The 25,656-nt window shown below is 44.5% G+C and overlaps 1 long non-coding RNA gene across 4 annotated transcripts; it reads right to left on the bottom strand.

The window, feature by feature from the left end:
- Positions 1-17,633: 17,633 nt before the first annotated feature.
- Positions 17,634-23,190, bottom strand: LOC125531395 (uncharacterized). Of its 4 annotated transcripts, none has more exons than XR_007293194.2 (4): positions 22,597-23,190; positions 19,573-22,321; positions 19,379-19,483; positions 17,634-18,307 (listed from the first exon to the last, which is right to left on the bottom strand). It is a non-coding gene; the product is annotated as an uncharacterized LOC125531395 (long non-coding RNA). The 4 variants fall into 4 exon arrangements; XR_015600923.1 differs by having other exon boundaries at positions 19,379-21,458; positions 21,524-22,321; XR_007293195.2 differs by having other exon boundaries at positions 17,824-18,307; positions 22,206-22,321; positions 22,597-23,181.
- Between the last annotated feature and the right edge of the window lie 2,466 nt (positions 23,191-25,656).

Below are 25,656 nucleotides of genomic sequence, written 5' to 3'. Positions count from 1 at the left end.
CCCGGGGGAACTAATGGGCCAACATGGGCCTTGTGAGAGAGACAGAGGAGGGGCCATAGGGCTGGACGCTCCCCCCCCCCTTGGGAGTCCGAATTGGACAAGGAGGGGGGCGGCGCCCCCTCTTTCCCTCCCTCTCTCCCTCTCTTTCCTTCCCCTCCTTCTTCCTAGTTGGACTAGGAAAGGGGGAGTCCTACTCCTACTAGATGGAGGACTCCTCCCTCTCCTTGGCGCGCCCCAAGGCCGGCGGCCTCCCCCTTGCTCCTTTATATACGGGGGCAGGGGGCACCCTAGAAGACACAAGTTGATTGTTTCCAGTCGTGTGCGGTGCCCCCCTCCACCATTATCCACACCGGTCATATCATAGCGGTGCTTAGGCGAAGCCCTGTTCTGGTAGCATCATCATCACCATCATCACGCCGTTGTGCTGACGAAGCCCTTCCTTGACACTCTGCTAGATCGTGAGTTCGTGGGACGTCACCGAGCCGAACGTGTGCAGATCGTGGAGGTGCCGTACTTTCGGTACTAGGATCGGTCGATCGTGAAGATGTACGACTACATCAACCGCATTGTCATAACGCTTCGCTTATGGTCTACGAGGGTACGTAGACAACACTCTCCCCTCTTGTTGCTATGCATCACCATGATCTTGCGTGTGCGTAGGAATTTTTTTGAAATTACTGCGTTCCCCAACAGTGGTATCAGAGCCAGGTTTATGTGTAGATATTATATGCACGAGTAGAACACAAAGGAGTTGTGGGCGTGGGTATATACATATTGCTTGTCGTCACTAGTTGATTCTTGATTCGACGGTATTGTTGGATGAAGCAGCCCAGACCGACATTATGCGTACGCTTACACGAGACTGGTTCTACCGACGTGCTTCACACACAGGTGGCTGGTGGGTGTCAGTTTCTCCAACTTTATTTGAATCGGATTCAATGAACAGGGTTCTTTCTGAAGATCAAAAAGCAATCACTATACCGCCTTGTGGTTTTTGATGTGTAGGTAAGAACGTTTCTTGCTCAGTCCGTAGCAGCCACGTAAAACTTGCAACAACAAAGTAGAGGATATCTAACTTGTTTTTGCAGGGCATGTTGTGATGTGATATGGTCAATACATGATGCTAAATATTATTGTATGAGATTATCATGTTTTTTAACACAGTTATCGGCAACTTGCAGGAGCCATTTGGTTGTCGCTTTATTGTATGAAATGCAGTCGCCATGTAATTGCTTTACTTCATCACAAAGCGGTAGCGATAGTCGTAGAAGCAATAGTTGGCGAGACGACAATGATGCTTCGATGGAGATCAAGGTGTCAAGCCGGTGATGATGGTGATCATGATGGTGCTTTGGAGATGGACATCAAAGGCACAAGATGATGATGGTCATATCATATCACTTATATTGATTGCATGTGATGTTTGTCCTTTATGCACCTTATTTTGCTTAGTTCGGCGGTAGCATTATAAGATGATCTCTCACTAAATTTCAAGGTATAAGTATTCTCCCTGAGTATGCACCATTGCTACAGCTCGTCGTGCCGAGACACCACGTGATGATCGGGTGTGATAAGCTCTACGTTCACATACAACGGGTGCAAGCCAGTTTTGCACACGCAGAATACTCGGGTTAAACTTGACGAGCCTGGCATATGCAGATATGGCCTCGGAACACTGAGAATGAAAAGTCGAGCGTGAATCATATAGTAGATATGATCAACATAGTGATGTTCACCATTGAAAACTACTCCATCTCACGTGATGATCGGACATGGTTTAGTTGATACGGATCATGTGATCACTTAGATGATTAGAGAGATGTCTATCTAAGTGGGAGTTATTAAGTAATTTGATTAATTGAACTTTAATTTATCAAGAACTTAGTACCTGATAGTATTTTGCATGTCTATATTGTTGTAGATAGATGGCCCGTGTTGTTGTTCCATTGAATTTTAATGCGTTCCTAGAGAAAGCTAAGTTGAAAGATGATGGTAGGAACTACACGGACTGGGTCCATAACTTGAGGATTATCCTCATTGCTGCAGAGAAGAATTATGTCATGGAAGCACCGCTAGGTGACAAACCCGCTGTAGGAGCAACGCCTGATGTTATGAACACCTGGCAGAGCAAAGATGATGACTCCTCGATAGTTCAGTGTGCCATGCTTTACGGCTTAGAACCGAGATTTCAACGAAGTTTTGAACGTCATGGAGCATATGAGATGTTTCAGGAATTGAAGTTAATATTTCAAGCAAATGCCCGGTTTGAGAGATATGAAGTCTCCGATAAGTTCTATGGCTGCAAGATGGAGGAGAATAGTTCTATCAGTGAACATATACTCAGAATGTCTGGGTACCACAACCACTTGACTCAACTAGGAGTTTTAATCTTCCTGATGATAGTGTCATTGACAGAGTTCTTTAATCACTGCCACCAAGCTACAAGAGCTTCGTGATGAACTATAATATGCAAGGGATGGATAAGACGATTCCTGAGGTCTTCATAATGCTAAAGGTTACGGGGGTAGAAATCAAGAAGGAGCATCAAGTATTGATGGTCAACAAGACCACCAGTTTCAAGAAAAAGGGTAAAGGGGAGAAAGGGAACTTCAAGAAAAACAGCAAGCCAGTTGCTGCTCAAGTGAAGAAACCCGAGTCTGGACCTAAGCCTGATACTGAGTGCTTCTACTGCAAAGGAACTGGTCACTGGAAGTGGAATTGCCCCAAGTATTTGGCGGAGAAGAAGGATGGCAAAGTGAAAGGTATATTTGATATACATGTTATTGATGTGTACCTTACTAATGCTCGCAGTAGTACTTGGGTATTTAATACTGGTTCAGTTGCTAACATTTGCAACTCGAAACATGGGCTACGGATTAAGCGAAGATTGGCTAAGGACGAGGTGACGATGCGTGTGGGAAATGGTTCCAAAGTCGATGTGATCGCCGTCGGCATGCTACCTCTACATCTACCTTCGGGATTAGTTTTAGACCTAAATAATTGTTATTTGGTGCCAACGTTGAGCATGAACATTATATCTGGATCTTGTTTGATGCGAGACGGTTATTCATTTAAATCAGAGAATAATGGTTGTTCTATTTATATGAGTAATATCTTTTATGGTCATGCACCCTTGAGGAGTGGTCCATTTTTACTAAATCTTGGTAGTAGTGATACACATGTTCATAGTATTGAAGCCAAAAGATGCAGAGTTGATAATGATGGTGCAACTTATTTGTGGCACTACCGTTTGGGTCATATTGGTGTAAAGCGCATGAAGAAACTCCATTCTGATGGACTTTTGGAATCACTTGATTATGAATCACTTGGTACTTGTGAACCATGCCTCATGGGCAAGATGACTAAAACTCCGTTCTCCGGAACAATGGAGCGAGCAACGGAGTTATTGGAAATCATACATATTGATGTATATGGTCCAATGAACATTGAGGCTCGTGGCGGATATCGTTATTTTCTCACCTTCACAGATGATTTGAGCAGATATGGGTATATCTACTTAATGAAACAAAAGACTGAAACGTTTGAAAAGTTCAAAGAATTTCAGAGTGAAGTGGAAAATCATCGTAACAAGAAAATAAAGTTTCTACGATCTGATCATGGAGGAGAATATTTGAGTTATGAGTTTGGTCTTCATTTGAAACAATGCGGAATAGTTTCTCAACTCACGCCACCCGGAACACCACAGCGTAATGGTGTGTCTGAATGTCGTAATCGTACTTTACTAGATATGGTGCGATCTATGATGTCTCTCACTGATTTACCGCTATCGTTTTGGGGTTATGCTTTAGAGACAGCTGCATTCACATTAAATAGGGCACCATCTAAATCCGTTGAGACGACACCTTATGAAATGTGGTTTGGCAAGAAACCCAAGTTGTCGTTTCTTAAAGTTTGGGGCTGCGATGCTTATGTGAAAAAGCTTCAACCTGATAAGCTCGAACCCAAATCGGAGAAATGTGTCTTCATAGGATACCCAAAGGAGACTGTTGGGTACACCTTCTATCACAGATTCAAAGGCAAGATATTCGTTGCTAAGAATGGATCCTTTCTAGAGAAGGAGTTTTTCTTGAAAGAAGTGAGTGGAGGAAAGTAGAACTTGATGAGGTAATTGTACCTGCTCCCTTATTGGAAAGTAGTTCATCACTAAAATCAGTTCCAGTGCTTCCTACACCAGTAAGTGAGGAAGCTAATGATGATGATCATGAAACTTCTGATCAACTTACTACCGAACCTCGTAGGTCAACCAGAGTGAGATCCGCACCAGAGTGGTAAGGTAATCCTGTTCTGGAAGTCATGTTACTTGACCATGACGAACCTACGAACTATGAGGAAGTGATGATGAGCCCAGATTCTGCAAAATGGCTTGAGGCCATGAAATCTGAGATGGTATCCATGTATGAGAATAAAGTATGGACTTTGGTTGACTTGCCCGATGATCGGCAGGCCATAGATAATAAATGGATCTTCAAGAAGAAGACTGACGCTGACGGTAATATTACTGTCTACAAAGCTTGACTTGTTGCAAAAGGTTTTCGACAAGTTCAAGGAGTTGACTATGATGAGACCTTCTCACCAGTAGCGATGCTTAAGTCCGTCCGAATCATGTTAGAAATTTTCGCATTTTATGATTATGAAATTTGGCAAATGGATGTCAAAACCGCGTTCCTTAATGGATATCTTAAAGAAGAGTTGTAAATGATGCAACCGTAAGGTTTTGTCGATCCAAAAGGTGCTAACAAAGTGTGCAAGCTCCAGCGATCCATTTATGGACTGGTGCAAGCCTCTCGGAGTTGGAATATACACTTTGATAGTGTGATCAAAGCATATGGTTTTATACAGACTTTTGGAGAAGCCTGTATTTACAAGAAAGTGAGTGGGAGCTCTGTAGCATTTCTGATATTATATGTGGCTGACATATTGTTGATCGGAAATGATATTGAATTTCTGAATAGAATAAAAGGATACTTGAATAAGAATTTTTCAATGAAAGACCTCGATGAAGTTGCTTATATATTGGGCATCAAGATCTATAGAGATAGATCAAGATGCTTAATTGGACATTCACAAAGCACATACCTTGATAAAGTTTTGAAGACTTTCAAAATGGATCAGGCAAAGAAAGGGTTCTTGCCTGTGTTACAAGGTGTGAAGTTGAGTCAGACTCAATGCCCAACCACTTCAGAAGATAGACAGAAAATGAAAGGTGTTCCCTATGCTTCAGCCATAGGCTCTATCATGTATGAAATGTTGTGTACCAGACCTGATGTGTGCCTTGCTATCAGTTTAGCAGGGAGGTAACAAAGTAATCCAGGACTGGATCATTGGACAGCGGTCAAGAACATCCTGAAATACCTGAAAAGGACTAAGGATATGTTTCTCGTATATGGAGGTGACAAAGAGCTCGTCGTAAACGGTTACGTCGATGCAAGCTTTGACACTGATCCGGATGACTCTAAGTCACAAACTGGATACGTGTTTTTATTAACTGGTGGAGCTGTCAGTTGGTGCAATTCAAAGCAGAGCGTCGTGGCGGGATCTATGTGTGAGGCGGAATACATAGCTTCTTCGGAAGCAGCAAATGAAGGAGTCTTGATGAAGGATTTCATATCCGTTCTAGGTGTCATACCTAGTGCATCGGGTCCAATGAAAATCTTTTGTGACAATACTAGTGCAATTGCCTTGGCAAAGGAATCTAGATTTCACAAGAGAACTAAGCACATCAAGAGACGCTTCAATTCCATTCGCGATCAAGTCAAGGAGGGAGACATAGAGATTTGCAAGATACATACGGATCTGAATGTTGCAGACCCGTTGACTAAGCCTTTCTCACGAGCAAAACATGATCAGCACCAAGACTCCATGGGTGTTAGAATCATTACAGTGTAATCTAGATTATTGACTCTAGTGCAAGTGGGAGACTGAAGGAAATATGCCCTAGAGGCAATAATAAAGTTGTTATTTATATTTCCTTATATCATGATAAATGTTTATTATTCATGCTAGAATTGTATTAACCAGAAACTTAGTACACGTGTGAATACATAGACAAACAGAATGTCACTAGTATGCCTCTACTTGACTAGCTCGTTGAATCAATGATGGTTATGTTTCCTAACCATAGACATGAGTTGTCATTTGATTAACGGGATCACATCATTAGAGAATGATGTGATTTACTTGACCAATCCATTAGCTTAGCACGATGATCATTTAGTTTGTTGCTATTGCTTTCTCCATAACTTATACATGTTCCTATGACTATGAGATCATGCAACTCCCGAATACTGGAGGAACACTTTATGTGCTACCAAACTTCACAATGTAACTAGGTCATTATAAAGGTGCTCTACAGATGTCTCCGATGGTGTTTGTTGAGTTGGCATAGATCGAGATTAGGATTTGTCACTCCGATTGTCGGAGAGGTATCTCCGGGCCCTCTAGATAATGCACATCAATATAAGCCTTGCAAGCAATGTGACTAATGAGTTAGTTGCGGGATGATGCATTACGGAATGAGTAAAGAGACTTGCCGGTAACGAGGTTGAACTAGGTATTGAGATACCGACGAACGAATCTCGGGCAAGTAACATACCAATGACAAAGGGAACAATGTATATCATTATGCGGTTTGACCGATAAAGATCTTCGTAGAATATGTCGGAGCCAATATGAACATCCAGGTTCCGCTATTGGTTATTGTCCAGAGACGTGTCTCGGTCATGTCTACATAGTTGTCGAACCCGTAGGGTCCGCACGCTTAACGTTCGGTGACGATCGGTATTATGAGTTTTTGTGTTTTGATGTACCGAAGGTAGTTCGGAGTCCTGGATGTGATCATGGACATGACGAGGAGTCTCAAAATGGTCGAGACATAAAGATTGATATATTGGATGACTATATTCGGACACCGGATGAGTTCCGGGGGTCACCGGATAATTATTAGAGTGTCGGGGGGTTATCGGAACCCCCGGGGGAACTAATGGGCCAAGATGGGCCTTGTGAGAGAGAGAGGAGGGGCCATAGGGCTGGCCGCGCCCCCCCCCCCCTTGGGAGTCCTAATTGGACAAGGAGGGGGGCGGTGCCCCCTCTTCCCCCCCCCCTCTCTCCCTCTCTTTCCTTCCCCCTCCTTCTTCCTAGTTTGACTAGGGAAGGGGGAGTCCTACTCCTACTAGGAGGAGGACTCCTCCCTCTCCTTGGCGCGCCCCAAGGCAGGCCGGCCTCCCCCTTGCTCCTTTATATACGGGGGTGCTCCTTTATATACGGGGGTAGGGGGCACCCTAGAAGACACAAGTTAATTGTTTCCATCCATGTTCGGTGCCCCACTCCACCATAATCCACCTCGGTCATATCGTAGCGGTGCTTAGGCGAAGCCCTGTTCCGGTAGCATCATCATCACTGTCATCACGCCATCGTGCTGACGAAGCTCTCCCTCGACACTCTGCTGGATCATGAGTTCGTGGGACGTCACCGAGCCGAACGTGTGCAGATCGCGGAGGTGTCGTACTTTCGGTACTAGGATCGGTCGATCGTGAAGACGTACGACTACATCAACCGCGTTTTCGTAACGCTTCCGCTTACGGTCTACGAGGGTACGTAGACAACACTCTCCCCTCTCGTTGCTATGCATCACCATGATCTTGTGTGTGTAGGAATTTTTTTGAAATTACTGCGTTCCCCAAAAGATATCTCCATGGTACCGCTCCATTTCCATGTCTCTAGCCTGGTAGCAAATTCCGTCCATCACCTGCATCCTCAAGATATCACGCTGGCGATGTTCTACTTCTTCGGGGACGTCAACTCCGTCAAGGATGCACGCGAGCCTGGCCACCACATCATCGGGATCGAGGTTGACACGGCCTCCGCAGGCAATGATGAAGCCACAGGCTGCCTGTGTCTTGACTGAATCGCAGTAGTCCTCTGCCCATTCCTTGCGGGGCATCAGGCTCTTGATGAGAACTAGTGACGGCGGCTCTTCGGGTTGGTCGTGGATTGTGCCGCTGAGCAGCTCTGGATCTTTTGCACAGTGGATGGCAAACTACTCATCACACCTTCTCTATAATATGTCGATTGCCTGTCACGTCGATATCGCTGCCGATGGGCCATGGTTCCTGCATCGGGCGATGAAGCTCTTGCTCCCCGACCTGCTCCGGCTCGTTCTCCTCGCCGAAGATGTAATGCAGGTAGGGGTCGACATCAAAGCTTTGGTCGTGGCCTGGCATGCTTGGAATAACTAATGGTAGATGGGTGAGGACTAGATCTGTGCAGAGTGTCGCGACGGTGATAGAGGCGAAGGTGTCCCGATGTTTCGATGAGATGGTGGCTATCGTTTTCTGATGGAGTCGACCTTGACGATCCGACTACAAACGTGCGAGACGCCGCGCCTTAGCAATCGCTAAACCAACTTCCGAGGGGTTATTGACCACGCCAGAGCACGATCAACCTGACCACGAGGGTCTGTTTCCTGCGAGCAAACGAAGAACAAGCAAGAAACTGAGATTGCAATCTGGATATTGCGAATATAAGATGAAAACTTTATTGATCAAGGTGGGGTTCTGTGACGCCTTGGTCTGGTCGTTGAACACAAACAAAGTACGCGAAGTTGCAGCTATGCCGAACTTTTAATCTAAACAAAACCCAAAGTCTAAACGATGCCCTAAGGGTTGTATATATGGAGGAAGAGGGGGGAATTTCGTGGCCCTTGGAGGAGGGGTCTGAAACCAACCCTAACTCCTGTTTCCCCACACACACGGACTCTAAAAACAACCTATACTTAAGTATTTCGAAAATACATGGGCCTGGCCCAATAATAAGGTGACGCAGCACCTAAAATAGCCTCTGGATGAATTTTATGAAGTGGCATCTTGTATATTTCGTCCAAGGCTTCATGCACTCCTTATGGTGGCTTCAAAGTCCTGAAATCATCACTTGTAACTCCGTTCTTGATCCCCTTGCGCATGCCATCATCTCCATGCTTGAACTTGCTCCAAGGTTCATCTTTCTTGTCCAAGCTAGGCCCTTCATTTGTAAGCAAAACAAATGTATCCAATTTAGGCAGCATCATATTCTCATGAACATTAGAATCGTTACCAAGAAACGAAGTACCTGATAATTCAATTGGCGTGCGCGAGCTCTAGTAATTGGTCCAGTATGTATAGCAGCAGGGGCTGTGGGTGTAACAATGGTATTGATGTCCTCATCAGACGGTGCGTTGCCGCCTGGGTTATATGCAGCAAGTCATTAGCTGGTGGTGGAAAACCGATGAGGGAAGAGGCGTGGATTTTACAATTCACCCATGTGGAATGCGGGAAGACTAAGTGGAGCACACACACAACCCGAATACTGTATGCGGTGCCACATATTATTTATCACACACGTGTTAACATAAGGAATCATATGTGTAACTTACTAATCATCGCACACGAGTACTCGCAGACGCATTGTCTGCGATACTCCTAACCACCGCAAGCAAATAGTTTGCATTTTTCAAAGTTTTTTGTACGAACAGAATCGCACACGAACTAACTATAGTAACCGTCTGTGTTATAATTTCTCATCGCAAACAGTTCATCCGAGTGGGTTGTTTGCTGATCACACACATCTTGTTTACACGAATCGTTTGTGTTCTTTTGGCTCAAACAATTCATCTATGTGAAATGTATGCCACATATCACACACATCTTGTTATGCTGAATCATTTGTGTTCACCTCGATCATTGCAAATGGTTCATCGGAGCGAACTGTATGCCGTATATCGCACACACATTGATATGGCTGCCCATTTCTGTTGTTCTGACTCATCGCAAACAGTTCTTCTGGATCAACTGTATGGCACGCATCGCACACGTAACTAAAATATGAACCGTGTTTGATGTCTCCGCCATCTCAAACATTTTTCATATTTTTTAAGGTTTTTTTACATCCCCGTTTGCGATTAATGCATCACACACAGTTTTGTCAAAGGGTCTCTGATCGTAGTGTCGCGTTAGCAGCATCCTGAAGTAGTGAGAGTTCGTAAAAGCCTTTCTTTTCACTTTCAATTTATCAACTGAATTGCTTAAGGACAAGCAAAGGTTTAAGCTTGGGGGAGTTGATACCTATCCGTCGTATCTACTTTTCCTAACGCTTTTCCTCTTGTTTTGGACTGTAATTTGCATGATTTGAATGAAACTAACCCGGACTGACTTTGTTTTCAGCAGAACTACCATGGTGTTGTTTTTTGTGCAGAAATAAAAGTTCTTGGATTGGAACGAAATTTTGCATGGAATTTATATACAAATAAAGATAATTTCGGAAGCCAAGAACCACCGGAGGGGGCACCTGGGTGGGCACAACCCACCAGGGCGTGCCCCCCTCCAGGCGCGCCCATGTGGGTAGTCCCCACTTGGTGGCCCCGCCGACTCCAACCCTGATACTATGAAATCGCATATTTGGAGAAAACAAACCAGGGAGAAAGAATTATCGCATTTCACGAGACGGAGTAGCCGCCACCTCCTGTTCTTCATAGGGAGGCCAAATCTAGAGTTTGTTTGGGGTTTTGAGATTCATCATGTAATCGAGTTAGTTTTGTTAGGGCTTGATCCCTAGTATCCATTATGTTCTGAGATTGATGTTGCTATGACCTTGCCATGCTTAATGCTTGTCACTTTAGGCCCGGGTGCCATTATTTCAGATCTAAACCGTTTATGTTATCACCATTATATCTATGTTCTAGATCCGATCTTGCAAGTTATAGTCACCTACTACGTGTTATGATCTGGCGAACCCGGAGTGACAGAAGTCGGGACACTTCCCGGTGATGACCGTATTTTAAGGAGTTTAGGTATTCACTGTGTGCTAATGCTTTGTTCCAGTTCTCTATTAAAAGGAGGCCTTAATATCCATTAGTTTCCAATAGGACCCCGCTGCGACGGCAGGGTAGGACAAGAGATGTCATGCAAGTTATTTCCATAAGCACGTATGACTATTTACGGAATGCATGCCTACATTATATTTATGAACTGGAGCTAGTGTCGTATCATCCCAGGTTATGACTGTTATATGATGAATATCATCCAACGAATTCACCAATCCAATGCCTACGAATTTCTCTCATATTGTTCTTGCTAAGTTACTACTGCTATTGTTACTGTTATACTTGTTACAAAATCATTGCTATCATTGTTACTGTTACTATTGTTGTTGCTACTACTATCATACTACTCTGCTACTGGTCACTTTGCTGCGGATAATTAATCTCCAACTGTGGTGGAGTTGACAACTCAGTTGCTAATACTTGTAAATATTATTTGGCTCCCCTTGTGTCGAATCAATAAATTTGGGTTGAATACTCTATCCTCGAAAACTGTTGCGATCCTCTATACTTGTGGGTTATCAAGGACATGGAGCCCATCTATAACGTGTAAGTGAAGTATGGTAAATTGTGAATGGTCGCGCTGTAAATATATGTAGACTAGTCGTGCACAAATTTATCATATGTAGTGAAGATGAACTTGTGTGGCATACGGTCATTTTTCCTTTGGAATTTATTACTAGTAAATGTGTTATGTGTACGTGCAACTTGTGTGGCTATTGCACGGGCTCCAACACGCTCTGTGAGAAAAAAGGTGGCACAACTTTGGCTATAGGTGACGTGGCGCCATCATACAATAGCGATCGTTTGCTATAGTTGTAGTACTAGGACTACAACTCCGATAAAATTTGCGCTTGACTCTTTGCCTCTTCGGGAGTGTCGATGCAACAAACCCCGGGTCTGTTGCCCAGACTGTGCACAAGCACGAGAACAAGATCACAACGTCAAGATCAGATTGGAGCACATGGGACCAGTCCATTGTAGGATCCACATACAGATCAGGAAGACCAAGACTAGCCAGAGAAGCAAAACGTTGCTAAGGGATAAGCCTCCCTTGCGGGGCAGGCGAGCCTGGCAAGGATGGGTTTTCCCTCGGAAGCAAGCCTTCGGGTCGTCCCGGCAGGCCTGCCGGGGCTTACGGAGGTAGAACCACCCCATCGCACCACCTCATCATGACCCAAGTCGTCAATCAGTGTGGTGTCAAGCTCCAAGATGACTAAGTGGCTGTTCTTTGCCACATGGCAGCCACTTTCTACGGAAAATGCCTCCAAGCGACACCCGTCCTACGACGTGTCAAGCAAGCAGACGCGAAGCTGGCAAAACATCCAGGCAGGACTCGCCGTGCAAGTTGTGATGCAACGTTGAGTGGCGCATTTAATGCGCTCTGTCAGCCTGCAAAGTTAGGTATGATAGCACTGTTTGCTATCTAATCAGTGCATAATGACTGATTTGCCACGGTGGTGACCCCTTTATCTATAAAAGGAGGCCCATGGAAACCATAGAAAGGATTCGGGCCTCCTCACACTCATACGCGCGTAGCCCCTCTCACCTCGAGGCAACCCTGCCAGGCAAGCGGGCTATGCTCACCACCATTTTCCACCATCAATCCAACAAATCAGGAGTGGGATTTTATGCCTCACGGCGGCCCGAACCTGGGTGAAGATTGCCCGTGTGATCTTGGCTTGATGTTCCACGCTCTTCCGCTCTTTGTGCAACGTGCCATCCCCCCACCGAACTAGAAAGGGACTCTTGGTCCCATAGGTGGCCATGGTTTCCCGTGACAGGGAGGTTCAACAGTTCGTAATCCTGTGAACCTTACACTTGGCTCTTCGCCTCTTCGTAAGATCCAACAGTGATGATACTACACTACAATATGCTTCTGGCATTCTGACACTGAATGAACTGTTGCACGTGCACCGCGAGGGAGAGGGAGAGGGGAGGTCGATGTAGTGAAAACCCTCTCCTTGTCCTGTGAGCCATCACGTGCGTGGGCGAGGGAGAGGGCATAGGCATACGTAGCAAGCAAGCTTCTCCTCGTCTCGTGAGCGACCGCGCGTGGGCGAGGGAGAGGGCGTAGTAAGCAAGCTTCTCTTCGTTCGGCGAGTTGACGGGACACACCAAAGTAGTACTAGTCCATACTGCGTCCTTTCCGGTTAATATGGCTTAATTTGAAACGAGAAAAATACACTCGCGATGAACGTATGTAACAATACGCTCATTACGGTCACTATATAGTTTTACGGTAATTATACTGTCACTAGCTCACCGTAGAGCGCCGTATTGCACCATGTTGACCGGCCACATAGTCGACGTGGCACTTTGTTGACTGGTTAAATTGACACATGGTTTTTGGGTCCCACCTGTCAGTTGGTAGAGCAAAGAAATCAGTTAAACAAAAATTTACGCAGGCGCAACAGGAGTCCAAACCTTGCGCGCGAACCACCCTAGCTGTGTATGCGAGTGCATGCACATGTACTCCCTCGGTCCGTGAAAAACTGCACATCTAACATTATAAAATTTTCCAACAAAGAGTGTACATCTACACCGCTAATGCACTTAGCCTTTAATCTAACCGGCATTGATTGACTATTGCACCAACTTGTGCTCTAGCTATAGGCTACATGTCTATCCTTAATTACAGCATGCAATAACCTTCATTTAGTCTTCTTCTCTCAATGGTCACATGCACACATAAGTCAACTCGCTGAACGAGGAGAAGCTTTAGCGTGAGCGTGTGTGTTGGGTCGTGTGTTGTGTGTTGCATGGATGCGTGAGTGTTGCGTGCGTACATGTGTACGTGTGAGTGTTGCATGCATGCATGCATGAGGCTTTTACTCCCTACCATTAACATGTTCATATTTCAAGCTTCATTAAAACGCTGCATGCAAGAATTAAGAGAAAACTCACCAATGCGTGTAGGTCTTTTGTTCCTCACGCATGCATTCCAATTAATACGTTCGTAAACACAATTTTCTTGAGGAAAACCAGCCCATTATTGAGTACTTTTGGAAAAAAAATCTTTGGGCACTCATCATTTACTACTACCTTGGTTGATGATTTTTTATTAACTTGCCTCCGTCCTGGTTTATTGGTCCGCTTCGTACTAAGTGTAAAATTTTGACCATAAATTTAACTAATAAACTGTCAATGCATGTCATAAAAAACTATACCATTAAAAACTATGTTCAAATTTGAATCCAGTGATATGATTTTTGGTGGCATGCATTAACATTTTATTAGTTAAAGAGATTGTCAAAGTTTGACACAAAATACTAGTAGTACTCCTACATTATTGGCATCGGGTGCCTTGGCCAATGTTTTTTGTTGTTAGACAAGATGAGAGTAGAGGCATAGGGATACTGTCAATAGGAAATCTTGCCGATCCATTATTCCCCATCTCATTTAGAGAGAACTATTCACGTAGTCTTCACAGTGAAGTGACAATACATGCTGTAGTAGATGGGACACTTAATTAATAACCTAAGCCAGCGTGTTGGTGTTAGAAAATCAGCCTTACCCTGTACTGCCATCATGTTTGCCAGTGAAGAACGCTTCCGCAAATACGCCTACACACCTCTCTCTTCCATTAACTAACATATGGACCCTCTTGAGGTAGACCCACATGTCATCGGTTTAACTATTTACATTCCAAAGGATGGTATATCCTCGTAGTAGTACTAGTAGAATTGAGATTTAATGCACTTTCTTGCACGTCTTTCCCTCTTATTCCTCCTCTCTTCCCCATTGTCGGTCGCACACCATCCCCCCCCCCCGCTCACTGCTCGCCCGCCCGCGCCATCTTCCTTGGTAGCTCGCGCGTACCATATCCCCCCCCTCGCTCACTGCTCGTCCACACACGCCATCTTCCTCGCTCGCCCGCCCGAATCGACTTCCATGCTCGCTCGCAGGCACAGAAAACCCCAATCACTCAGCGCCCTAAAAAACCTATGGCAGAACCGACTGACACGCAGATCCGCGATTGGAATTCCCTCCCGGATGTTCTCTTGGAGCAATATGTAATCATATGGACTTGCTCAACACCGTGTGTCTGGCCGTATGCTCGGTGTCTATGTACCGTGTACTCATCTGCAACCGGGCGACCCTTTTCAAGACACCCTGCTTGCTGATGCCCGATCCTCGCAGGTGGCCCAGACACCAACTTGACGATCCTAGTGAGGTTGTCGTCTTGCCCCTCGACATGCTACCACTACCCGCCCACCTGTCCTTCATGCGTGGCCACTATTCGGCGGGCATGAAGGCCAACTAGATCGTCCTCATCCACTAATCCGGTAATCCATGGCGTCTCGTGGATATCTACACCCAACGAGAGATCACCCTTCCATTATTGGATACCGCCGGCATCGAGACGCGTCGAGCTTTTGCTACGACCTCTGTTTGTTGAAGGTTGTAATCTGCGAAGTGCCCACATCATTAGAAGACTACATGGATTACAAGCTCATTGCCTTGTTCGACATGGGACTAGCCTATCTGGAATCCAGTCGCCATACATGGTTATGGCTCATCATAAATCTTGTTAAGCCTCCATTTTTGTCTAATGCTATAGTGCACGGTGGCATCATTTACGTGGTCGACGCACAGATTGGCTGCATATACTGGTGGAATCTATCATCGTGTAATTGTTCATCTCATCTCATCTTTACCTTATGAATACGATTGCCTGTTGATTGTTACAAATTTAAAATAGGTAGTATGTCTATAACCACATCATTGCTATATGGTCCTCTCATTTCCTAGATTTTTATGACCACACATGTTATTGTTAGAGTTGATATGAGAACAATTAGCATCTAATGATGTTAGAATAGATATTATGAGTATAACCTCATGATTGCTATATGTTACTCTCATTTCCAAGATTTTTATAACCACGCATGTTATTGTTAGAGTTGATATGAGAACAGTAGTAACTGCAATGGTAGAATTTGAGTAGGCCCTAGCATAGCTATTTTCCTCTCATTTTTACATGATGTTTGAACCATGACATATTGCTAGAATATGAAAGCCATTGGCTTACTTTTTTAATTTGGGGTATGATTATGTCCACGACATTGCAATTCTGTGGCTATGATCACTGTTATAATTATCTTAATTCCACACATACTCTCAACATGATTTTATATTTTTGTCCTTTTGGTCTTCAATTTGATTTGTTGCAGCAAACGCAAATGCGCTAGCCTTCATAATTCCAAGACCTGGAAATATACAAGTCAATGGGTGGTGGTATATCGCTCGTCCAACTGACGGTGGTCATTTGATGCTCATTTGCATGTACCAAATTGACCAAACCATTTCATCAAACCACATGCAGTACAATGCCTGGGGCGTTCGTGACTGTGATGGCTATGGCTGTGTTGTGTTCGAGAAAAATCTTATCTCCGTTGGGCCGGGCATATTCAACTGGAGGCAGGTCTACAGCCTTGGCAACCTCTCCATGTTCCTCGAGCTCAATTATCCGATCATCCAACCAATCATCGATCATATCATCGGCGATGATTATCGTGCTATGCAACTTCCATTCGCCAGGGGGAACTGTGTTTACACATTGTACCATGGGTTTCATAAATCACCATATCCAGAGATTCGTCGACACAGCTTGTTGCCAGATGATCTTCAATGTGTGAAAGACATCAAGCTTCCAAGCGATGGCGTTGGAAAGCTGGTAAAAATCCGCATCTTCCATATATCTATAGTTTTTTCAAATTATATATGATTTAAAAGTAATTTAAAAAATGGTGAAATTCTTGGCGAAACGTATTTTTGCATTTTTTTTCACAATTTTTTTGTTGGATTGATACAAATGATACGGCGTTGGAAAGCTATGAAAAATACGCAACTTTTTCGTATAGAAATGTTTTTCTAATGCCTTACAGTTTTAACTCAAATTTGAATACGGTGAAATTTGATTTCGAACACGATTTTTTTAAAAGTTTGTCAAAATTGGGCAAGTAATATATCGTTGGAATGATATCGAAAATGCAAAATTTAGTCATGTTGAATATTTTCTCAAATTAGCAACCGTTAAAGAGTAATTTTGAATACGGTGAGACCCATTATGTTGTTTTTCCGGTCGAAAAACAGAGTACTCGTACTGATTTATTTATGTGTTTGTACTGATGTATTTTTCATAGTAGCTTTGAATGGTTCCGAAACAAGAGTACTTGAACGAATGTATGTATGGTTTTGTACTAAGCGTGTTTTTATATACTAGACTTTACTATGTATTTTTAGTATAATTTTCCTCGTAACTTTTCAATGGTATCATCATGCCCGAAATTGCATAGTTTATATCGTTTGAACTGGATGATTTTTTTAATAAAATGAAAATGTTTTATATTTTGTACTTTTCTGATTGTAGCGCATGAACTTAAACGTGGTTCATGATTGTAATTCAACTTTTAGCATTTTACAACTTATTATTTTTTTTGATGCACTTATTTCGGACGTCATGTTGAACTTGTTTTTTTAATCAAGATTTTCTCGTGTTCACTTTTTAAGTTGCCTTTCTTCCTTTTCTTGAACTTACTGTCTCTCAAGTCAGGACAGATGCTATGTTTTTCTTCCAACTAGTATCAAATTTCTCTATACACATATTGAATTGTTTCCGCATTTGATTATTGGATTGATGATATAATACATGTTGAACTGTTGCGCCAGGGCGATAAACATCTATGCATGTGAGCTATTAATTTACATTGAAATTTCATCAATAAACATACATGATTTTCCTTTATGTTCACACACGTATTTGCAGACATTTACATACATATGCATAGCTCCACGATCATAAACATTTTTTGCAAAAACACATCTACAACAACAAATCTTCTCCTGTAGCTTCTACAACAACAAAGCTCTTTCCCATGAACTTCAAGGCAAAAATAAAGCTCAACATCACAGGTTTCTTTTTTGTTTAACTTTTTTCCTTCTCCGGATTCTTTTGAGGCTATAACGGTGAACTTTTACGTGTATCTATGAACATCAAACAACATTAAACAGAACAAGATCCTTGCGGCTGCGAACGAGATCGCTGCAGCATTAGCACCTGCATGCTTTTGGACTAATGTATTTTCTTCATCGAACGGTTGTAACATGATGACTAGAAGTTCGATACAAAGCCAAATGGTACGATCTCAAAAGGCATAGTTATTGAAGTCAAGCAACTAGGGAAAGTTTCAATGCTTCCACATCATCGATACTTGACTTTGAGTACTGCTACGCCAGGTAAGCTAGGCCATTCTTCTTCAGCAAAAACCACTTAAGCACTTGCCTTTATCACAGTCGCCAGGACCTACAAAGATCTTCATGCATTCATCATTGCGAAGCCTGTCTATGCAAGGCTTACCAAGTTCAATGGTCGTTGTTGCACGAAAATCAGGTGACACCCTACTGGCCGACGATGGTTCTTGGCCAAAACTCCTGCAGATCCTCAACGGAAAGAAGATGAATCACAAAATTGACATTACTAAGTACTAACTTAGGTTTTGATGTGCTTTATTTAATGAAACATACGAGAAAGTATACTATGTCCAAGAATCAACAGCAAACCAGTAAGAGAAACACCTGATAGCAGGCCGTGATCTATCTCCACTCATGACCCAAATGATCAATTAGAAAAATAGGAGGAAGATACTAACAAATTAAATAATAACAACCTAGCGCAAAGATCTGCCATGCAAAGATCCATCTAATGTCTAACTAAATAAGAACACATCAACTGTGTGCAATTAATACTAAGAGGCGTCACCACGTAGCAGAAGATGCGAGCAGGACAGAGCGGCTGCTTTTTGCACTAGAGAATGGGGAGGACGGGGACTCTGGTTAAGCACAGGGCGGCGGCAAATGCCAGATCCAGGCCGTAAGCAAGAGTCTGGGCCGTTCAGATGAACGCTCACCCATGGATGATTTTCCATACAAGAAACTAAACAAGTACTTTATCAAAAAGAAAGTAAACAAATACATGCACGAGAATAGCGTTGTGCTTATTTTATGAACCAATAAATCTGAATTATTTCTGTAACACACATCGAACTGATAGATGTACTTATCTATGAACTGATGAACAAGACTAATGTCTATCTGGGCTCTGATTTGGACACAAACAAAAGAACACTATTTTCTTAGAAGTTCCACTATCTTGAAGGATACGTAAATATAATGTAGAACTACGAGCTTAAAAATATACACACAAACACATGTCTTCAGCAAACCAACCCATGATCTTTTATACAGTTCTTTTGTATCTGCATATCAAGTATTTTTGCGCATGATCTTTGTAAAATTAGAAACTAAACTATGCTTTGTCCCCGGTAAAGTCATGACCAAATTCAGCATTTCAATTCCAACAGTTAAAGATCACAGGCAGTAGTCCATCAGTTCAACCGTTCAATTCAAACAGAAGGTCACAGGTTCATAACCAACTTTTCAACGGTTCAGTTGAAAATTCAACGATTCGATTTTCAATAGATCAAACCAAGGAAGACAACTGACCGAACGGGTGTCCAACGGCCACAGCTGCTCACAGCGTGCACGACAGTGTCCAACAACCTCTATCCTGGCTCATTGCGAAACGACGTGCAGGGTGCAATCCACGACCTGTCATATGAGATGCAAAAAAGAGTTAGAGAGGGCATAAGCTAATTTTTAGAGCTGATTATGATGTAGCATTCCAAAAAATAATATACTTTAGCCCATGAATGCAAAGTACTCCGAACTCTGAACTTTTCCGGAGCTTTTTGTTGAACTGAAGCATGCTCCGGAGCAGGACGAGATCGAGCGGATTGGGAGGATGCTGAGCACAATATTAGAGATGTCACTGAACTCTGGGACATTTATACTACAAGAATTGAATCTACAGCAATCTTGAACTTTCAGGTTCCAATGCAAGATAGCTACAAATTGCTAAAATCAATCACCAGCAGAAAAAACACCAAAAGGTTCTCCAAATGGTTGCTTAAGGAAGAGCCAAAGCTATTTTGGGGTGGCGGACGGCAGCAGCATGTGGGCTGGGTTGTCATGCACCAGGAAGGATGAGGAAAACGGCAACCCAGCCACTATAGTGGAAATAGGAGCTGACGGCCGTGGACTGCTGCTCGGCATGAACTCGACCGTCCAGATGCCACGAGACTGGACTGGGGACGGCGCTGGACATATTGGAGCAGTGGCCAAGGAGCTTAGAGCAGCAGTGTACATCGGCAATGGACTGCTCGCGCACAAGGAGATGTACTCTCTCCTGGGATGGAGGGGCGAAGTGTGTGCCTCCTGAGCCGCGGGGTTGTCAACACCCCGGTGTGGCAGCGGTGAACGATATGGGCGGTGCGGCAATGGAGCCCCACCGGCAGTGGCAGGAGGCTCAACACAATCGGCCTAGTAGCTGCGATGGTGAACGGCTTGGGGCGGCCGGGTTGGACTGCTGGTCGCCTAATTCATTATCCAACGAATATGCTCGCCTAATTCCACTAACAACCTGTGAAGGTCCTAGAACATCTAATTCATTATCCAAAGAATGTGCTCGCCTAATGACTTGTTTATTATCACTGACACTGAGCCGGAAAAATCTCAAATGTTTCGGTGTCAATAGTCTGGGACTGCCATTCCTGCACTTGTAGACTCCCGGGAACAATCATAATAATGTATCAAGTCAATACAACCAGAAAAAAAATCACCGGTATATTTTGCATTATGAGACTCCTAAGACACCACATATTGAACCTTTTGTGCAATTACGTTTGAACTGTTTTTTATGCAAACGTTTTTAAAACTTAGTTAAAGTAGTATTACTTTTTGTGGACACGAGTTCGTCAATCAAATGCAACCAGACTATAACACAATTAGTGTAAACATTTGTAAAACTTAGTTAAAGTATTACTTTTGTTTAAAACACCACATAGTTGAGTGCTTGCTTAGTACCTATATTATCTTAGGACTTTATCCTGTTTTCATCACTAGTAAACAGTTCATGTACGTGCTATTCTCCCATAGGAATTAATACAAGCACCATATGTGCTAGGAAGAACAGGGCACTTGAATCAGAATTGACACTGAAGAAACTCGCTGAAAATCATCACTTATTTGGGTGATATATCTAAACTTACAGAATTTTGAAACTTGAACTAACGATATTTCTGCACAGGCACCAACTATTCTGTGTTTTTTCATGTAATGACGATAGAATACACACCGAATTAATATTAAGTTTAGTACAAAAATTCTCCATTCTTGAACTGACAATATTTCTTCTTGTGGACTGAAGAAAAGAGAACATAAATGAACACGGAACTGATGATAGAGTACACACTGAAGAAAAGAGAATTGCTTCTCTATGAACTGACGATAGAATAGAATACACAAAAAATTTAGTATTATGTTGTCACATTTTTTCATGGCAGGCTGTACAAGAATGACAAGGAAAAAAAAAGAATCATTCACATGCGAGTCTATCTTAGCTAGTCTTAACACACGAGTAACCTGAAACCCGTAGTGTGCCACCATTAAAGCACTTGGGGGTACGAAGAAATGGAATCATCTGGGTTCCATGTGTGAATCATGGGAGCTCTGTCTTCTACAAGGACTGGAAGAACAAAGGTATCAAAAAGAGCTAGATGAGGCACGCATTCACTGAGCACAGCCACTCACATGACAGATGACACGGAGAGCTAGATGAGGTTCTCTTTGACATTTGATCAAACATAGGCAGCGCCAAGAATGGCCAGCACTGCATCGGCAGCTGGACGAATGCCTCCAACTGAACTTTACACTACAATAAGGCTTGAACTGAATGAAATTTAGAAATTGATCTGAACTGAAAAAGAAGCTAGACTTGCTCCACTACAATCTTTGAACCTCTTACATGAACAGTGCCTCCTGGTATCATATAGGCACTAAGCAAAAGATTTTTTGTCAGCTAACTGAGCTCCCACGGTTCATCAAAATTGTTCTAATTAATGGTAAACTTTTAAAACAAAAATTTAACTCTCACAGATACAACACAATCGACAAGTTCAGTGCACATAATTTCCAACCAAACTAACTCTTGCCATGGGGTGGTGAAAGGAGGCATGGTGTCCGGCCGTGTAGAAGCATGGTGGCAAGGGTTGACCCCAATTCAGATGTCATGATTTAAATGAACTATAACCAGTAGTATTTTTTGTACTTCTCATGTACTAATTCATGGACATGCTGTTAAATACATGACCATGTAGTAATTTTGAACTTAATTATAATCTCATGGACTTGTTCTGTTTCTGTAGTTGAACTGATGTAGGTCCTTGTGCCGAACTTCTACTTGCTATTCTGAGGTCTTTTAATGAAAACTTACTAAAGAAAATAAAGGGGCGAAGGATGTTTTCTGGTATGGAATATGAAGAGGAGGCAAGCAGCTGCACTAGCATTTTTTTGCCTATCGTTGTCCTTCGTTGGGCGCATCCAAGGCCACTGTAATACATAAGAGTGAACACAAGTTCAGAATTAGTGAGAACACAAGTTCAGTAACATGGTTAGTTCAGTACCATATATAAGCAAACAGGGCTGAATTATCATTAGTGCAAACGCATAAGCAGCTGAACCGTGTAACTTCATTGGCATACACGAGCAAGACAGTGAAGAACTATCTCTTTTTCCTCTAAAAACAAGCAGAATAGAACAAGCTACAATACAGATAGAAAATCATATCTGCTAGAGAGAGGACAGGGGCATGTGTGAAAGGTCACCTGCCGTAGTTGTTGTATACATGATGGCTATTTCAAAAAGCCGACCTTCAGTAGGTGGCGAAGGTGAACGGCCGGCGAGCTAGCGGTGGCCAGAGGAAGAACAAGCCAGCGGTTGCCTGGCAAGCCGGCGAGCCAGCGGTTTGGGGTGGGCGCTCGCGTGGCAGGCGGCGTGGGGCGATGCGCACAACCGGCGCCGGGAGGATGACGGAGGCGCACACAGGCGGCAGGGGCGACCGCTGCTATGGGATGTAGGAGGTGGTGGTGGAGTGACGCCAGATCCAGGGAGGTTGGGGGTCGGGCGGTGCCTGGAGCGAGGAAGGAGGTGGGGGCGAGGCGTCGCCGGGATCCTAGGAGATTGGGCGCCGGGAGCAAGGAAGGAGGTGGGGGCGAGGAGTCGCCGGGATCCGAGGAGAAGGTGGGGTGTGGGCGGCGCAGGGAGCCGGGGGGAGATGGGGACGGGCGGCGCCAGGAGCCGGGGAGCGGGCGGGGGCCGGCGGTGTCAGGAGCGGTGAGAGGATGGGGGCAGAGCCGTGCTGGGAGCCAGAAGAAGGTGAGATCGGGATGGGTCGGGAGGGTGGGGTGTTTCTTTGTTTTTCTCGTGCAGTAAACAATGCGCGTGTCTATAGGGTGCCGGAGTAACAATATACTCGGCGCCTACTAGGCGTCATCCGGATGATGTCCCGGGAAAATAAGCCGCCTTGCCCGTCGTTGATTTCCGCTAATACAGTACGATCTGGGCCGCTGGATTCCTCGACGACCGGACCACAGCAGGACTTAAATCCCAACTTGCACATGTTAGCCACCAACGTGATATCCCCGCACCCGTCAAAAAAAAAACAATATCCCCGCACACGCATACTCTACGAGAGCAGCAGAATTGTGTCCCGCGACAATGCTCCATATATCAACACGTCATATGGCCGGTCACCTTACAGCAAAATGGCCGTCGAGCTTGCCATATATCAGCCACGGCAACAGCGCCAATGAGCTCTGGGGTTGCAGCAACGCCACTAGTGCGACCATCCTTTCAAGCACCGTTGATGCTCCGTTGCTGCACCGGCGATGCTCCGGTGACCCGGCTATGCTCCATTGTAGTGTCGGTGATACTTTGACGGTTCAGCCATGCTCCGTTGCAGCACCGGCAATTTTTCAGCGGCCCGACAATGCTCCAACGGCTCAGCCACCCTCCGTTGCAGCACCGACGATGTTTCGGTGGCCCGACGATACTCCATCATAGCGACAGTGATGCTCCTTCGTTGCGCCATCGATGTTCCGGCGGTCCGACGATTGCTTCATCATGACACCGAGGATGTTCTGGCGGGCCGGTGATGCTTCATCGCAGCATCGACGCGCTCCATTATATCAACAACGATGTTTCGGTAGCCTCGACGATGCTCATCGTAGCACCGGTGATCCTCCGATGACTTGACGATACTCTGGCGGCCCAGCGATGCTCCATCGCAACACCGACGTGCTCCATTGTAGCAACAACGATGTTCCCGCGGCCCCGATGATGCTCATCGTAGCACCGATGATCCTCCGATGACCTGACGATACTCCGGTCTCCCGGTGATGCTCCATCGCAGCACCGACGTGCTCCATTGTAGCAATGGCGATGTTCCCACGGCCCCGATGACGCTCCATAACAACACCGATGATACTCCACAAAGCTCCATTGTAGCAACGACGATGTTCCGACGACACGACGATGCTCACCGTAGCACCACTGATGCTCCGACGACCCGACAATGCTCCATAACACCACCGGTAATGCTCCACAAAGCTTCATTACAGCAACGACGATGTTTCGGCGGCCCTGATGATGCTTCATCACAGCACGGGTGATGCCCCGATGGTCGACGACGCTCCGTAGTAGTATGGGCGATGCTCCACAAAGCTCCGTTGCAACACGGGCGATATTTTCGACAGTCCGACAATGCTCCATCATAGCACCGGTGATGCTCCGGCGGTCCGATGATGCTCCATCATAGCAACGCAACGTGGGACATGTTGTGACGACTGGAACCTCGGTCATATTGCGACCGCAACGTGGGTGATGTTGTGCGGCGACAGGTGTAACTTAAAAGAGGTTGTGATTGCAACATGGAACATGCTGCGATGGCAAAAACATTGGCGATGATGGCTACAACTTGGGAAAGGTTGGGATTGCAACCTGGGGCATGTTGCGATGGCCGCAACATTGCGATGTTGTGTGGCGATGAGTGTTTGCAACGACGGCCTAGTTTCAGAACCTCCCGAGCACAACATAGGTCATGTTGCAAATGGCAAGTGCAACATGAGTCATGATGCAAATGCTGGTCGCAGCTAAATGGCTAACGCGTCCAAATCAGACGACTGTAGCGCACGGCTTTCAATAGTTCTGGAGGCATCTGCATGTCAGTCGAACAACAAAATAGCACAAGCGAGAAAAGCTAGTGGCGAGCCGACTTGTAGCATTGCATGTCCAGTTTGCACTTTGCAGCGGTACTGACCGACCACCCAACGCCACACGTCTGTTTTTACAACCGGTTAGTTTTATAGCGTCGAGTGTATGCAGTAGCATCACCCATCCTTCTAGCGTCTGCGTTACTGACTTTCTCATGTAGCAAATATCTATTTTGATCGTTGGAAAATATCAATTAAAAATATATTACACTTATGTAAGATTTTTCACACAAAAAAAACAGACGAGCCAAACCTTTTTTTTGCGGGGAACAGCCAAACACTTATATAGTTATATCACAGGAAAACACTTTGCAACACGGACTATATTTGCATCAGACACTATGTTGGCCTTGATTGCATTGTGAACTTTTCATTTGCAGGAAAATTGCTGTTACTAATGGACAATGGTCGGTGCCAATCTTTGTAGAGCTAGCTTCTTCTTACCGGTTAATGCATGCAGCATGTAGAGCCATGTGGTCAACTCAGTAAAGGAAAAAGGCTGACGCCCATGGCACTGAAGTGCGGATGAGAGAGAGTACCAGCAGTAGCGGTGTAGGCGCATGCGGGTGCGCGAGTTAAACAGTAGTAGCACATTCTCTCGAAAGAAAGAAAAAT

Source organism: Triticum urartu, chromosome 4A (assembly GCF_056163025.1).
Source record: "Triticum urartu cultivar PI428250 chromosome 4A, HENAU_Tu73, whole genome shotgun sequence".
Taxonomy (NCBI): domain Eukaryota; kingdom Viridiplantae; phylum Streptophyta; class Magnoliopsida; order Poales; family Poaceae; genus Triticum; species Triticum urartu.
This window is presented reverse-complemented; position numbering and strand designations above follow the sequence as displayed.